Here is a 15,286-nt window from a genome sequence, read left to right on the forward strand (position 1 = left end):
TGGACATTCATTTAGTCAACCACAAAGCCCCTCTTCTCAAATGGAGATTAGTTTCCAATCATAAGTAAAGTACATTTATTTGGTCAGTCACAGAGCACAAAAAAGTAAAAAGTTTCCCACCCTTGGATCACAATTGAATCTACCCCAGAGTTACAACAAGCTTAAGCACAGCATTTAATACCCAAATAGAGGGTTTTCTTCATCTTGACCCAAAGGCAAGTTCTCAGCAATCTTTGTTCCTGGGGAGACGAAGCTTAGCAAGGCCACAAGATACATTGCCAGTGTCTTCATTAATTCATTCTCTGTCTGTAGAACAGTCCTAGGACCCCTGAAAACATTAGCAAAATCCTCTTCCAGGATTTCTGTAAACATACAACAAGAAAATCCTTCTTCAGGGCTTCTGAACCAACAGCAAGGTTCCAGGACCTCTGCAACAACAGCACTGTCCTTCACCAGTGGACAGAATTCACTCTCTGTCTGCAGAACAGTCTCAGGGGCTCTGAACCAACAGCCAGGTTCCAGAACCTCTGCAACAACAGCATTGGCCTTCACCAGTGGGCACAATTCACTCTCTGTCTGCAGAACAGTCTTAGGAGCTCTGAACCAACAGCAAGGTTCCAGAACCTCTGCAACAACAGGACTGTCTTTCACCAGTGAACAAATCTGGCAAAACAACGTCAAAACAGACAGACAAAGTACCAGTATAACAGCCATGTCTCCTCAGTCCTTGGCAGCTCTCAAAAGTACTGGGCAATTCAAAGTGGCCCTCAGCAATCCCCTCTGTCTCTGCCTCCAAGATGCTGCTTCCAAAAAATTCTTCTGCCTCTCTCTTTGCTTGTATCTCTCTAAATTTAAGTCACCTAAGGTCAAACTATAACATAACCTATTAAGGACTTGCTAGAGTTGGAAGGGTAGACTTTTGAGACTGTCCAATCCAGTACTCTCCTTTTGCAGATGAGGGGAAGGAGGCCCAGCATGGTTAAATTACTTGTCCAAGGGTACCAAGGTAATGATTTGAACACAGGCCCTCTGACCCCTGACCCAAGGCTCTCTCCCTTCTTCCCAGATGTAGCAAATTCTCACTAAAGCAGAATGGAATGCATTGTTGAAATAGCCCCAGGTCCATGTATTATCCCTGACCCTGGGCAGCAGATAGACCTCCACCCCCTTTCTCAGCTGCTGCCTCTCTTTCTTCAGTGCTCAGCTTGCTGTCTCCTCCTGGAAGGCTTCTGGGAAGTCCAAAGCTAGACCTCTGATTCTGGATCTACTGCCGTCTGATTTTATGAGGTACAGTGTGACTCAATGATTCCAGTGTTGCCCCTGGAGTCCAGGGATTCCTGGGCTTGCCCCCTGCCCCTGCCCCCTGTTACTTACCATCCTTCCTCTTCCTAAACCCAAATCTCCTCATCTGTAAAGTCAAGAGTAAAAATGCCTGCCACCAGGCTCAAGTGGGATCTGTAGAGTCCTTTGTCACCTCCAGAGGTCAGCCGTTGGTACTGTTGTGGTTGTGGGTGTGATTTTGGCTGACTTGCTCTCTCTAGGGGCCTCAATTTCCTCATCAGTGCAATGAGGAGTTTGACAAAATGGTGTCAAGTCCATTTTACCTCTAAATCCTATGATTCTTTGGGAGGCTTGTGGTGCAGTAAAGGTCCCCAGCACACAATAGTCATTAAATAAACGTTTGTTGAATGAATCTAAAGACATCCCAAGCAGAGCTCACAAAAACTAGCCCCCCTCCTCGTTTCCCTAGTTGCATTAATGGCCTCGCCATTGGCCCGTCACTGTGGCTCCATATTCCAGTCATGTTGGACGCCTCCTGCTTCCTCCCTGCCTCTCCATCCCTCTTCATCCCCAGTCAGTCTCTTGCCAAATCCTGTCAATCCTCCCTCCATAACGGCTTTCCCACCCAGTCCTCTTTCCCCTTGCCACTATGCTCAGGGCCTCATCACCTCCCTCCCAGCCTCTCTGGCCTCTCTGACTCCAGCCTTTCCAGTCCATTCTCCGCTTTGCTGCCAATGAATGGCCACACAAGGAGGCTCCCACCCCCTATCAGTTTGCCTTTTCCTACTCGCTTACACAGGCTACATTCCCACCAAGCTAAAGTAGTCACTTTTCCCCAAACGGGCTTCCTCATCTCTGAATCATTGCCCACATTCTCTTTGTTGCCCATACAGCACAAAGGAGACCCCAGAATACTTTGCCCCTTCCTGGAGCTGACATGGGAGGTGATGTAGTATAGGGGATAGAAAGGCAACCTAAGCCAGGAAGACCAGAGTGCAAATTCTGTCTCTGACACACTGGCTGAGTGACTCTGGGCATGTTATTAACCTCTCAGGGCTCTGAGCAACTGTTAAGTGATGAGAAGGTGCTGAGGTTTCCTCCTTTCCCAAATCTAGTTGCTCTACCTACCTGGAGCTGTGAGAAGGAGGAGGGTGGAGGGTGACTGGGCCTTTGTCTGGGGGAATCAGGTCGAGGGGATGGAATCATCTACAGAATTCTGTTTGCACCTCCCAGTCCTTGGCTGGCCTGCTGCCCCTCTCAAGGGACCCACTTTCCCCTTCACATTCGCCCAGTGGGTACTGGTCTGGCTCTACTGGGCACCTCTGTGGTCAGAATCTTCCTTTGCCACAGTTGCCCTCTCCCCTAGGTGGGAGAGACGCAGGCAAAGTGCTTGAGTCCTGCCTTGGGCACTTGGCAGTTGGGTGACCTTGGCCAAGTCCTTTCTTCTCTCCAAGTCTCAGTTTCCCCACTTGTAAAAAGAGGGGGTTAGACTCAATGGCCTCTAAGAACCCATCCAGCTGGAGTCCTATGATCCTGGCATCCTATGAATGCTGAGCAATGGTTCCAACCTCCATCTTGATAGCATTTTAATGTTTGCAGAGAGCTTGACTTAATAATGTTCAAGTCTCCCTTGTGCCCTATGACAATCCTGGGAGGCTTTTCTGATCCCTCCTCTTCTTCTTACAGATGAGGAAACTGAAGCTGAGAGGCCTGTGATTTGCCAAGGGTTGCACAACTCCCCTACACTCTCAGCTCAGTTCCAGAGTCGAGCAGGAGAGAGGCTGGGTGGCAGCCCCAGCTTGTGCAGCTGGTCAGTTCTTGAGTCAGGTCTTGAACGCAGGTCTCCCTGGTACCTGGATGTGTCCAAGGCTCTCTCTGCCTCTGGTGGCCCTGAGCCCATGCTCTCTTGCACTAAGGGTGTTATTCATTCTTTCCCTCCTCCCCTGGCTTCTAACCCAAGATTCCAGGTCCCTTGTGGGTCAGACTGGTTTCTTACTCATCTAAATGGCCTCTCATTCCCTGGCACAGGACTTTGTCTGGAGTAGGCAGGTCTTGGTGGGATTTTTAGCTCCACCATTAGCTGGATGCATGACCCTGGGCAAGTCCCTCATCCTCTGGTTACCTTGGTGTCTTGCTCTGTAAAAATGATTGCGTTGGACCAGATGCTCTCTTTCAGGTCCCTTCCAGGTCTAAGAGTCCATGAATCTTGGCATATGTGATGCCCCCACCCCACATCCTCCCAGGTCAGAGAATTCCTGCTTCCCTGAGCTGAATGGAATGTCTGAGGTCACTGAGTCCCAAGCATCGGGCTTCTGATTTTCAAGGTCAGTATGGTGTTCTGCACTGGGGACTTTCTGGATCCCTCCAGGCCCCCCAAGCTGAGCAGGGAGCCACACTGGGAAGGCAGTCAAGCCCAGGCTCAAGACCAGACCTGGAGTGAGAGGGAGCCAGGCCAGCCAAATTCCAGGCTTCCAGAGTTATTAATACAACTGCTAGAGAGAAGGCTGATAACAAATAGGGAACAGGGCCGGTGACTTTGGGAAAGTCCATTTTTTAAAGAGCAAGACAAAGAATGGTTTAATCCATCTCTATGGGGAAAGGGAATGCACTTCTTGTTTGTGTTCCAAGAGAAAATGGTTCATTTTCACCAAAAGGAAGACGGGGAGACAGATACCCTGCTGTTATGTCTTTGGGCAACTCCTCTGGGTCTGTGTGTGAGTCAGGCAGAGGGGCTGGGGGAGGTGCCAGGGCTTTCTTCTAATCTTAGATCCTGTTTGGAGCCAAGACAGTGCAGGCCTCATCCAGTCCAATTCAACTCAACCCAACCCAACCCAACAAGTGTTTATTAAATCCCTACCCTGTACAATGCAAAGATCAAATGAAAACAGTCTTTGGCCACAGGAAACTTCTGTTTTAATGCAGATGTACCACCAACCAGTCAGTGAGCATTTATATGAGCCCACTGTATGCCTGGTATTGGGAATGCAAATGCAAAGGCAAACACTGTTCCTGAGCCCAAGGGGCTTATGTTATGGACACTCAACCCATCAGTGAACACATATCTAGGAAGCACTTACTATGTGGAAGGCCCATGCTTAAGTGCTGGGGATAAATACAAAAGTGAAGAGAGGCCCTGGATGCAAGGGGCTTACATTCGATCAGATTCCAAGAGTGAAATGGCCAAGGATTGCCACATGGCTAGAATTCATTTATTCACTCAGCAAACATTTACTATTTGGGAGTTAGACTTTGTTGTAAGAGCTATAGAGACAAATCATCCACCCGTCCATCCATCCATCCATCCATCCATCCATCCATCCATCCATCCATCCACCCATCCATCCATCCACCTGGCTGTCCACCCATCCATCCATCCACCCACCCATCCACCCACACTTCCACCCATCCATCCATCTACCCACCCATCCATCCACCCACCCACCCACCCATCCATCCATCCATCCATCCATCCATCCATCCATCCATCCACCCACCCACCCATCCATCCATCCATCCATCCATCCATCCATCCATCCATCCATCCACCCACCCACCCACCCATCTACCCAGCCATCCACTCAGCCATCTATCTGTCCATCCATCTATCCATCCATCCATGGGCATTTATTAAGTGACTGTTATGAGCCAGGAAATGTTCTAGGTCCTCCCCACTACTTGCCAAAAGAATAAATAATAATAAATGAGTAATAATCCCTCCCCTCAAGAAGTTTAAATTCTATCTGGGGAGGATAATGTACAAATAGATGCAAAACAATTTGGAGAAGAGGCAGCAGCAGCAGGGGGGCTGGGCTTGGATTAGGAAAGGTCCCAAGTAGGAGGTAGCAGCTTAGATGGGCTTTGTGGGTACAGTGGGGACTAGCACACGCACAGTGACTGATAGCATCTTCCCAAATGGCCTGAGACCCTGCTTCTTGGAGAGCCATGACAGGTAATGGAAGTATCTTGGAGAGGCTTGAGCATGTGTAGACATTCTGGAGACTGGTTCTGACCTGTTACCCATGTGGCTAAGAGCTATCTTTTCAGTTGATTGCATAGCCAGCATTCACTGGGAGTACTTTCAGAAGTCGTTAGGCACCAGAAGCTCTTCTGTCCAGTTCCTCTCTCTTGGTTTGATGCCTTCCATGGTGAGAGACAACACTATGAGAGGAGAGGCCTTAGGCTTGACTCTCTGAGACCCATTCAACATAAACAGGCCTCTGTCCTTTCTCATCAATTTATTCCTTTACATTTTAGGTGAAGAAGATTGGAAGCCATGACCTTGTGAGTTTCCCATGGTCAGAACAACCAGGGTCCAGACGTCCCAGCACTTGATACCCCAAGGAGCAGGAAGTGACAGTCTTTTGGGAGCTGAGAAGGGCATTCATCCAGCAGCTATGGTGCTTTTGGACATGGACGTGGTGGGCGGGGCAATGTCATGTAGAAGCCGTGCTGAATAGTAAGCTGCTTCTCAAGGTGGGATGGGGAGAGTGTGTGCCTGAGGTATTGGGCTGGGAATGTTTGCCCTTTCTTTTCTGGCTACATCTTTAAAATAAATATTGCTGTGTAAAGCTACTGTCCACGGGTTAAACAGATAGGGCACTAGTTCCCAGTGGCTGATGATGGGGGGAACACAATGGGTGGGTGCTTGAGCAGATATCACTAGAGAAGAGATACCCTAATCCCCCAGGCTTCCCCTTGAACCCTAAGGGGAAGACGCAGTTGGCTCTGTTCTGAGAGTGGCACCAGAGCATACCTAATACAAAGGTAATTTGGGGTTCTAAGAAGGGAAGGGAAGGAGGAAGCCAAGTCACTTACTAAGGGTCACACTGCTGGCAAATGTCAGAGACAAGATTTGAACTTGTGTCTTCCTGACTCAAGCCGAGGACTCTTAGCCACGACATCAGGAAGGGTTCCCTGCTGGTGGTGGCATCTGAGCTGAGTCTGAAGGAGGTCAGGGTTCTAAGAAGTGACACTGAGGAGAAAGTATATTCCAAGTGTGGGGTTTGGACTATCCAAGGACAGGGAAAGGATATGGAACGTTGAGTCTGGGCAACAGAAAAAAAGCTCCTTTGGCTGGACGTTAGAGCGCGTGAAAGAGAGTAATGTGAAATCAGTCTGGAAAGAAAGATGGGAGCCAGATTGTGGAAACCTTTAAATGCCAATTGAAGAAATTTGTCTTTTTTCCCAGAGACAATTGGGAGCCATTCTGGATTCTTGAGCTGGGGGGAGTGACTTGGTCGGATTTATGCTTTAGGAAAACTATTTTGGCAGCTGCGTGAAACATGGATCAGAGGGGAGAGCCTGGAAACTGGTTTCTGATGAGGAGTTAGAATAAAATAGTCCTGTTATGAGGTGATGAACTGGGTTGAGAACTGGGGTGTGGCAACATGAGTGGACAGAGAGGAATGGTTCTGAGAGATGCGAGAATTAACAAGGTTGTAGATCTGGGTGATTAGAAGGAAGATGGCGCCCTCAATTTAAACAGAGAAATTTGGAGGAGCTGTGGGCTTAGGGGAAGATGACGAGCTCTGTCTTGGACATGTTGAGTTGAGTTGACTACAAGGCATTACATTTGGGGACCTTCAGAACATCATTAATGTCTCGAGGGGGCACACTCCAAGCAGGTACTATCCTGGATACTTAAACTCTAGTCCATGGGAGACTTGCTCAGCAGTCCACCCATTCGGCGAAACATCTTGAACTTACTCTATCCCCACCTCCCCAGCATACTTTAGGGCCACCAAGACGGCTTCCTTTTGTTCCAAGGTAGAACTTTAGATAGTTGGGAAGTTGGAACATGGGTACGAGTGTTAGGCTTTCAAAGATGACCGGCCATACCTATAGTAGGCAAATCTGGTGGAGAGAGGCATGTGGTAGAGGTCTAGTAGAATGTAAACTCCTTGATGTCAGGGACTTTATAAGGCAGTGTGGTATGGTAGGAAGGAGTGTGTCAGGTGACATGTTCAAGGTGTACATATGTGACCTTGGGCAAGTTTCTTCCCCTCTCTGTGCCTGTTTCATCATCTGTCAAACGAGGGGACTGTAATAAATGATGTCCAAGGTCTCTTCCAGCATTTCATCTGTGATTTTAGGGTAGTACTCCCTCTGACACTCATACTTGCAGGTTGGGTCCCCCAGAAGGTGGCCATCACCTTGGGTTCAAGAGGGAACTCTGGGAGTGGAGTACTTCTTTTTCTATAGCTGATGAGCCCCCACCAGTGTGCTTTCCATAAACAATCAGCCAGTAGATTGATCAGCTCCTAGCAAAGGCATTCACTCAAATGGCATAGCAACAATAGTTACAGGACATTTCTCCCACCCCCACCAAAAATAACAGCAACAATCTGAAACACCCTCCCTCACAAACACACACAGCAATCATGGGGAGAGTAGGATCAAAACAAGTATAATAGTCAGAGCAAAGTACACATATGGGAAAAGCGTGTCAAAGGGGCACTCACCACTCCTGCTATTTTAGGGCTGGGAAGTCTTTTCTTTCTTCATAGACTTCTCACCCAGCTCTCTCTGTGGGTAGTCTTCTGGGTGGGCCTCTCAAAATCAGCTCTCTTCTTAAGTCCATATTCTGCACATCTCTGCCATAAGGAGTCATGTTGCCTGAAGCCGCTGCCTCCCTCAGAGGCTGTCTTACTCCATCTGTCTGTCCTCAATGTGTCTCTCTGTTTCTGTCTCCTACTGGTCGAGTCTCTTTGATGATGTAGTCAGTGGGTGGGAGGAGAAGAGCAAATATGCAAGTGTGCACTCCCTCTATACCAAGGGTGATGATTTCCCAGGGACTCCAATTCTCCACTGACCCACCCCCAAACTGACCTGCTGGTTTCACACCCAGGGGAAAGGCATGACTGATTTTTTCTCAGTCAAACACAAGTTTTTTCCTGGGGGTGCCAACTGCCTTTCATCAAATGTCCCAAACCCTATAATCCTTGGAGCTGATTATGGACTTGCTCATACATTGTGGGATTGCAGGAAAATTCCCGCACACTACTATTTTGTGTTCTCACCTGATAAAGGAATTGGAAGATCAAAGGGTTTTGTTTATACATTAAAACCTAATCAGGCCCTTGACTGCCCCCAAGCTTCTTACCTTAGGAATATATTGGATCAGTTACCCTCATTGTCATTCCAGCTTGTTTTCTCATTTGATCTTTGTATCTGTACCAGGGCTTGACACATCCCGGGAGGGCGGGGCCTGTGTTCTCCTTTCTTTAGCCTGCATCTGGATTTATGGTTTGCAGAGTGCTTTACACATGGGGACCTCACAACCCACTCTATTATTGTCCCCATTTTACAGGTGAGGAAACTGTTTGAGAAAGTACAGGATCATACAACAAGCGTCTGGGACAGGACATTCCTAAAGTCAAATCTAGCATTCTACCCACTCTTCCACCCGGCTGCCATTCTTATAGACAACGTTCAGGGGAGGAAAGTCCTTCTACAGAGGGATGTGGGCATATCCTCAGCATTTAATGATCTTACCAGGATTACCAAGAACAGAGATGTTCAGCAATTTCCCTAGGGTCATATAACAAGTATGGATCAGGGGCAAGATTTGAACCCAGGGCTTTTTGGTCACAAGACTATGCTGCATGCTGCCACTCACATAGACAGACACATAGTAGGTATTTTATATTTGTTTATTGCATTGAATTGTATTGAACTGAATGAATGAATTGAACTCTCTAGTCTAGTTGGAGTGCCCTCCCCGATGTTTCTCTGCTAGCAAGGAACAACGGTAAATTTGTTTTCAGGTTTAAAATAGTCAAGATTGTGGATGTCATTGGAGAAGTCTTTGAATAGCCTGAGATTTAGGGCAATCAGCCCCAGACTGGGAGGAGACATTGGCCCCTCTGCTTTTGGGGCAGCTGGGTGGTTCAGTGGACAGAGTACCAGCTTTGGAAGCAGAAGGGCTTGAGTTCAAATCCAGGCTTGGACATTTATTAACTCTGTGACCCTGGGCAAGCCACTTCATCCTGTTTGCCTTAGTTTCCTCATCTGTCCAATGAACTGGAGAAGGAAATTGCCAAACCACTCTCCAGTGTCTCCGCCAAGAAAACCCCAAATGGGGTCATGGAGAGTTAAACACGACTGAACAGCAGCACCTCCAAATAAGAGATCTGGCTAGCTGAGCATTCGAGGCAGGGGAGGGCAGCTGAAAGAGCATTGGCTTTAGAGTCAGAGTGACTGGACTGGAACCATGCCTTTCTCATACTGTCTGTGTGGCCTCAGGTGACTCCCTTCAACTTCCACGGCCTTCATGCGAGCACCTAGGTGGTACAATGGGTGGGCTTGGAGTCAGCAAGACCTGAGTTCAGATCCTGGCCCCAAACACTACAGAGTGGGAAAGTCTCAGTTTCCTCATCTACAAAGTGAGGGAGATAGACTTGAAGGTCCTTCCAGCTCTAACTCTGTGGTCCTAAGTAGAGCTGACGGTTGGAGACCTGATGTCACACACCGGGAGCTTGCCCAGGCCCCCAGACAGGCAGTGAGCTGGCCCCAGAAATAAGTAGGGCAAGGGGAGAGGGCTGGATTGGTCTGGGGGATGGTGCAGAAGGCAGAAGGCAGGCTCTTTTGAAGACTGACCAAGGCAAAACGGAAACGGGCAGGTTTTGAGGAACAACGAAAGCTCTGTTGTATTCCAGAGCCAAACAGAGCTGCTCAGAGGATCTCAGGCTGGAATGGTCCTTGAGATGGGCTGGTTGGCATAGCCTCATTTTGTCCATGAAGGAGCTGAGGCCTGCAGATGGAAGAGACTTGTCTGAGACCATATAGTTTGTGTGTAAGTAGAAGAGCTGGTGGATTGGAACCTGGGTCCTTGGGCTCCAAAATCCAAAGCTCTTTCCACATCTGAGGGCTCTCCAGGGTTTTGAAAAATCATTGCAGAAACTCATCAGCACAGACAACCATGAACCAGCCATCGGTGCTCTCTGATATATTCTTGTGAATATGCATGATTTTTCTCTTGAGAGAATCTAAGTGTATCCCCAGAGGACACAGTAGATGCTTAATAAATACATTTTGATTGATCGGTATTTGCTATTTAGTTTTCTACATCCAGTTATTTGTTAGCTCTCCCATTAGAATGGGAGCCCCTTGAGGGCAGGGACCTTGGGATTTTTGTCTTTATATCCTCAATCTAACACAACACATGGCACATAGTAGGTATTTCACAAATGCTTGTTGATTTATTAGAAAATTGCATTAAAATAAACCCTGCAGGACATAATGCCTAATTCTGGGGGAATTTCCGCTTCTCTTTCCAGCTTCCTCCTTCTTTGCCTCCTTCTGTTCTTCCTTATTCCAAATTCAATTCCAATTATTCATCTGTTCCCTGGGGGCTGATTCCTCTGGCAGCTGTTTGTGGTAGGACTCTGGGGCCCATCCAAGAGGTTTCTGACTTTCTTGCCTGCTGATGGGGAGGAGCTGTTGAAATGGAGGTGGATTTCTCATCTACCCAGCACTTGTAGGAGTGAGGGCCTGAAATGACAGCAAGGACTTTGCTCAGTCTTACAAGTACATCCCCCGGCTACACTAGCCCACACAATTCTCCCCTTCCCAGGACAAATAGAACAAAGGAAGCCGATATTCTTTTTTGGGAGGAGAGTAGCAGTCTCTTAGGACAGCACCTTTCCCCAGCCTTTCCATTGTAGGTGTTGTAAGGCACAGGCTAGAATAATTTAAATGATCCTGCCCAGTTTATCCAGAGATGTTCTTTGGGGCTTAAGAAATATAGTCAGGAGGGGCAGCCAGGTGGCTCAGTGAGTAAAAGCACCGGCTCCAGTGTTGGGATGACCTAGGGATCAAATCCAGGCTCAGATACTTAGCACCACACCCAGAAATAACTGGCTGTGTAACCTTGAGCAAGTTACTTAACCCTGATTGCTTTAAAAAAAAAAAAAGAAATGTAGTCAGGGAGTAAATGGGATGCCTTTGTTCAGTTCCTTAACAAATACATCTGGACTCTTTTGAGGGAAGGATAGCCCTTTGAGGTGTGTAAGGGAGAAAGGATATTGAGATTTGTAGTGAACATATCTGAATTTGGTATTGTTGACTGGGATCTGTTGGATATAGAGAGTGGCAGATTTCTGTTCCTTGGCATTTATGGGTCCTTGGTATGTGGGTATTGTAGTAAAGTATAACAGCCATAGGGAGAGGTGGTCCTTAGCCTGCTACTGTGTCATTAGAACTGTAATGCAGGGAGATCTTTGACTTCCAAATGACTCATCCATTCTGAAGACATTCTCCAATGCAAAAGACAGAGCTCATGAGCCCCCACTGGAGGTCTTCCCATAACTAGCTTCAGTCAGTAGGTTTAATTAGGTCTTTGAAAAGGCATTTATTTCAATGGCAAAACAAGAATAATACTTACAGAACATACTCCTTCTCCCCTGACTTAGCAACAACAGACTAGACTTGAAGAGCAATGCCTACTTAGCAAAGTGCCTTTCTGGTAACCCCTTGACTGAGGTCATAGGGCCTGGCAATTTGTGCCCCTCCGGGTCCTTTATGCTCTTTCCCCCAGTTTGTCCTGGCTTCATTGTTCTGAGGTTCTCTGACTTCTTGAGAGGAGAATCAGGTTCCCCAATTCTTGCATTCAGGGTTTCTCTCCCCCACTCCCTTATTACTCTGGACACAATTCTGTTTTTCTCTCTAGTCTAATATTCTCCTCCCTTCCAAAGGAGGAGGTAAAGAAAGTTACCACAGTGGATAAAGCAGCTGTTCTGGAACCTGAGTTCAAATCTAACCTTAGACACTTACTAGTCTTGTGACCATGGACAAGTAAGTTACTTTTGCTTCAATTTTCCTCAATTTCCTTATTTGTGAAATGCTATGCAGATCAGATGAGATAATTATAAAGTGCTTAGTAAGTACTAGATAAATATTATAAATATAGATATTAGCTCTTACACAACATACACATAAATTAGGTATGAAACAGGCTGTTTCCTCCCATAAAGCAAAAAGGGAATGCTATGCAAGAGAGGGTCATGGGATGATAAGAATGAAATCCAATACCTCCTCATTCCTAGTGGAGTGTGTGTGTGTGTATGTATGTGTGTATGTGTATATGTGTATGTGTGTATATATGTGAGTGTGTATGTGTATGTGCGTATGTGTGTGCGCGTGTGTATGTGTATGTGTGTATATGTGTGAGTATGGGTATGTGCATGTGTGCACGCACGTGTGCGTGTGTGTGCATGTGTGTACATGCGTGCATGTGTGTGTGCACGTGTGTGTGTGTGTGTGTGTAGTTTCCTTGCCAGCCACCTTGTATATCCCCTTCACTAAGAGGAGCATGGGCAGATCATTCTCTCCGATGACTGCCCTTACGCTCTGGGGGCAGCTCTTACCTGCTTTGCCAATGTCTTTCCATTGATGCAGCATCTGAGCCCCCTCTGGGGGTCTTTGGGAGATGATGCTGGTCCCAGCCTACCTCTGTTTTCTAAAACTGCTGTTGTGAGCTTGGGTGTTTGGGGTTTTTTTTATTACTTTATCATGAAAATTTCCTTCCTTAATTTCATGAACTTGCTTACAGAGTGAGCTGATGTTTGCTCGATAGGCTGGGTGGTGTGAGGTGATTCCCCCAGATTTTCTGGGTGGGGGCTCTGAGTCAGGGATTAGGAATCCCGGAGGGTGAATCTGGGCCTGAGAGCCACAAAATTAGAGAATGAGATCCTGTTGGGAGGGGCCTCCAGGCTCTCATCTCATAGATGATGAGGCCTAACCTTGGAGAAGCTGTGATTTCCCAAGGTTACCTGGATAATGAGCCCCAAACCCAGGTCTCGTGACTCAAGACAGTTTTATCTCCAATGTGCCACACTATATGGTGCTCTCTGTCTTGGAAGCAGCTACTTGTGGATCCAAATCCACCTCATCTTAACCCTTTCTTTGTTAAGGGTTAAAGGTCGGAGGACGTGTTTCACTGCCCAGAGTTTCAGAGTCAAGCCTGGCACTCACCGGCCAAAGATAATCAGTAAGGTCTTCACATGGATGTGGGATGGTTATTCTGTAAAAAGTGAACTAGGGAGGCCGAAGCAAAATTCCCCTCGCATGGGGGCTTTGAGCAAGGGGCCTGGGGACTTGGGATTCTTGAGGGAGAGGGTTGATTGGGAGCCTTGCTTTCTTGAGGCTAGGGTTGTGGGCAGGGCAGTAATCTGTCCCACTTTCCATCCCCCATTCCTTCATGTAGCCCAGAAAGAGAGGGGAGAAGGACTGAACTTAGGACCCTAAACAGTCAAAGGAAGGGACCTTAGGGACCCCCTATAGTTGTGCAACTGGCCCATTTTGTAAATGAGACAAATAAGGTCCAAGCAGCCAAAATAACAGAGAAGAGATTTGAACTCAGGCTCTGTGATTCCAGACACAGGAGGGTCTGAAACACAGGAGGGTCAAGATGCCCCCCACTCAGATGTCCTGGAATCACAGATGTGAGATTGGAGGAGAAGCCAGAGCAGAAGGGGCCAGCTTTGTCACCTTATGGATGGGAAATGCAGGCCCAGACAAGGGTGAGGAGGAGCCCATGGTCCCATGGATAGGGTCAGAGTCTCTTTCTTCAGATGTGGTGACTTGGAACACAGAGGGGTGAGGAGAGCTTTGGGTATGTGATCAGTTCTCCCTAAGGCTTCCAAGGTCCTGCCCTGGCGACCAGGACACAGCACCCATCCACCTTCTGCAAAGTCTGGACTTGAGTGGGCTTTTCTCCCAGGTCTCCAACTAAATGCTGGATCCTTCTCTCCATTCAGGCCAGTTTCTGCAGGCGCTAGTGGCAGGGACTGAGCAAAGGGCTGGTTTTTAATTTGAATGGTTAAAACTCCCAGCAATCTGGGAGGTGAGCAATGAATTCTCCTCCACCTTTACTGGTTCCTTTCCCTGGGGTGAAGGTGGGAGCGAGAGGCTGAGACTTGGGCCAGAGAAGGCTCCTTCTGTAGGAAGGGAAGGGCTCAGGGCCCCCCAGCTTTGAGGCCTTGGTGCCTTGGGGGCGGCAGCGGAGGGGAGACTGGGAGGGTCTATAGTCTTCACATCCTGTTTAAATTTGGCATTAGTCACAATTTCTTAACGAGGGTTATGACCCCTCTGCACACACACTCACACATCTCCTACAATCAGTTTTTTAACTCTTGGCCACAACCTTGAGATCTTGCCTTTTCCTTTTGGAGTCTGGGCAGTGGGATTTCTGCAATGATGTCTCTGAGCTGTACTGTCCACAGTGGAAGAAAGGCAGCCAGGCGTGGAGGACAGCTCACACTTGAAGGCTAAGGAGATGGGAGCCTGGAGAGGGATGAAAAGAGGCAGGGGAAGAAAAAAGGCAGCCGTGTAGTCTGGGGGTGGGGAGAAAGAAAGAAAGAAAGACAAAGAGAGAGGAAGAGAGAGAGAAGGAGAGAAGGAGAGAAGGAAAGAAGGAAAGAGAAAGACAAAGAGAGAACAGAGAGGACAAGAGAGAGGGAGAGAGAGAAGGAAAGAAAGAGGGAGAAAGAGAAAAATATACACAGAAAAAGACAAAGACAGAAAGACGCAGGAAGAGAGAGAGGAGAGAGAGAGGAGAGAGAGACAGAGAGAGAGAGACAGAGGTGTATGGGGGCGGTGGAGAAAGACAGAGAAGGTGGAAATGTGGGGTCCCAGGCAGGCCCCAGCTGTCCCCACCCCCATCGGGGCCTGTTTGAAGAGGCTCCTGCATCCCTACACCATCCTGGGCTGGGTGGTGGTCCCACCCTGCCCACAGTGCAGGCCCCACTGTGGCAAGCACACAGGCAGGCGATTGGAGGAACCTCTACATTCCTGTCAGAGTAGGGCCCTTTAATCAAGGCTTGGAGATCCTTCCTGCAGCCGCCCGGGGGGCACTGTAACTCTAAACACATTAGTGTGTGAGATTGAAAGGTAACACATTCTCAGGCAAGACTCCGAACAATGGGGCCCGGATCTGGGTTTCATTTGTGGAAACTGTGCGGTGGGAATTTCTCTAATCAAATAAAAGGGAAATGAAAAACTCTAT

General features: G+C 47.9%; 2 long non-coding RNA genes across 2 annotated transcripts; one reads left to right on the forward strand and one right to left on the reverse strand.

Annotated features, from left to right (window-relative positions):
* Nucleotides 1-5,323: 5,323 nt before the first annotated feature.
* Nucleotides 5,324-5,849, forward strand: LOC138162058 (uncharacterized). Its single transcript, XR_011168520.1, has 2 exons — nt 5,324-5,426; nt 5,536-5,849. It is a non-coding gene; the product is annotated as an uncharacterized lncRNA (long non-coding RNA).
* Nucleotides 5,850-10,461: 4,612 nt separating this feature from the next.
* LOC138162059 (uncharacterized) lies at nt 10,462-12,761 on the reverse strand. Its single transcript, XR_011168521.1, has 2 exons — nt 12,648-12,761; nt 10,462-10,773 (listed from the first exon to the last, which is right to left on the reverse strand). It is a non-coding gene; the product is annotated as an uncharacterized lncRNA (long non-coding RNA).
* Between the last annotated feature and the right edge of the window lie 2,525 nt (nt 12,762-15,286).

The sequence above is a fragment of the Petaurus breviceps genome, unplaced genomic scaffold (genome assembly GCF_028583685.1).
Source record: "Petaurus breviceps papuanus isolate PSGF00001 unplaced genomic scaffold, PetGlider_PUasm1.0 186, whole genome shotgun sequence".
NCBI lineage: Eukaryota > Metazoa > Chordata > Mammalia > Diprotodontia > Petauridae > Petaurus > Petaurus breviceps.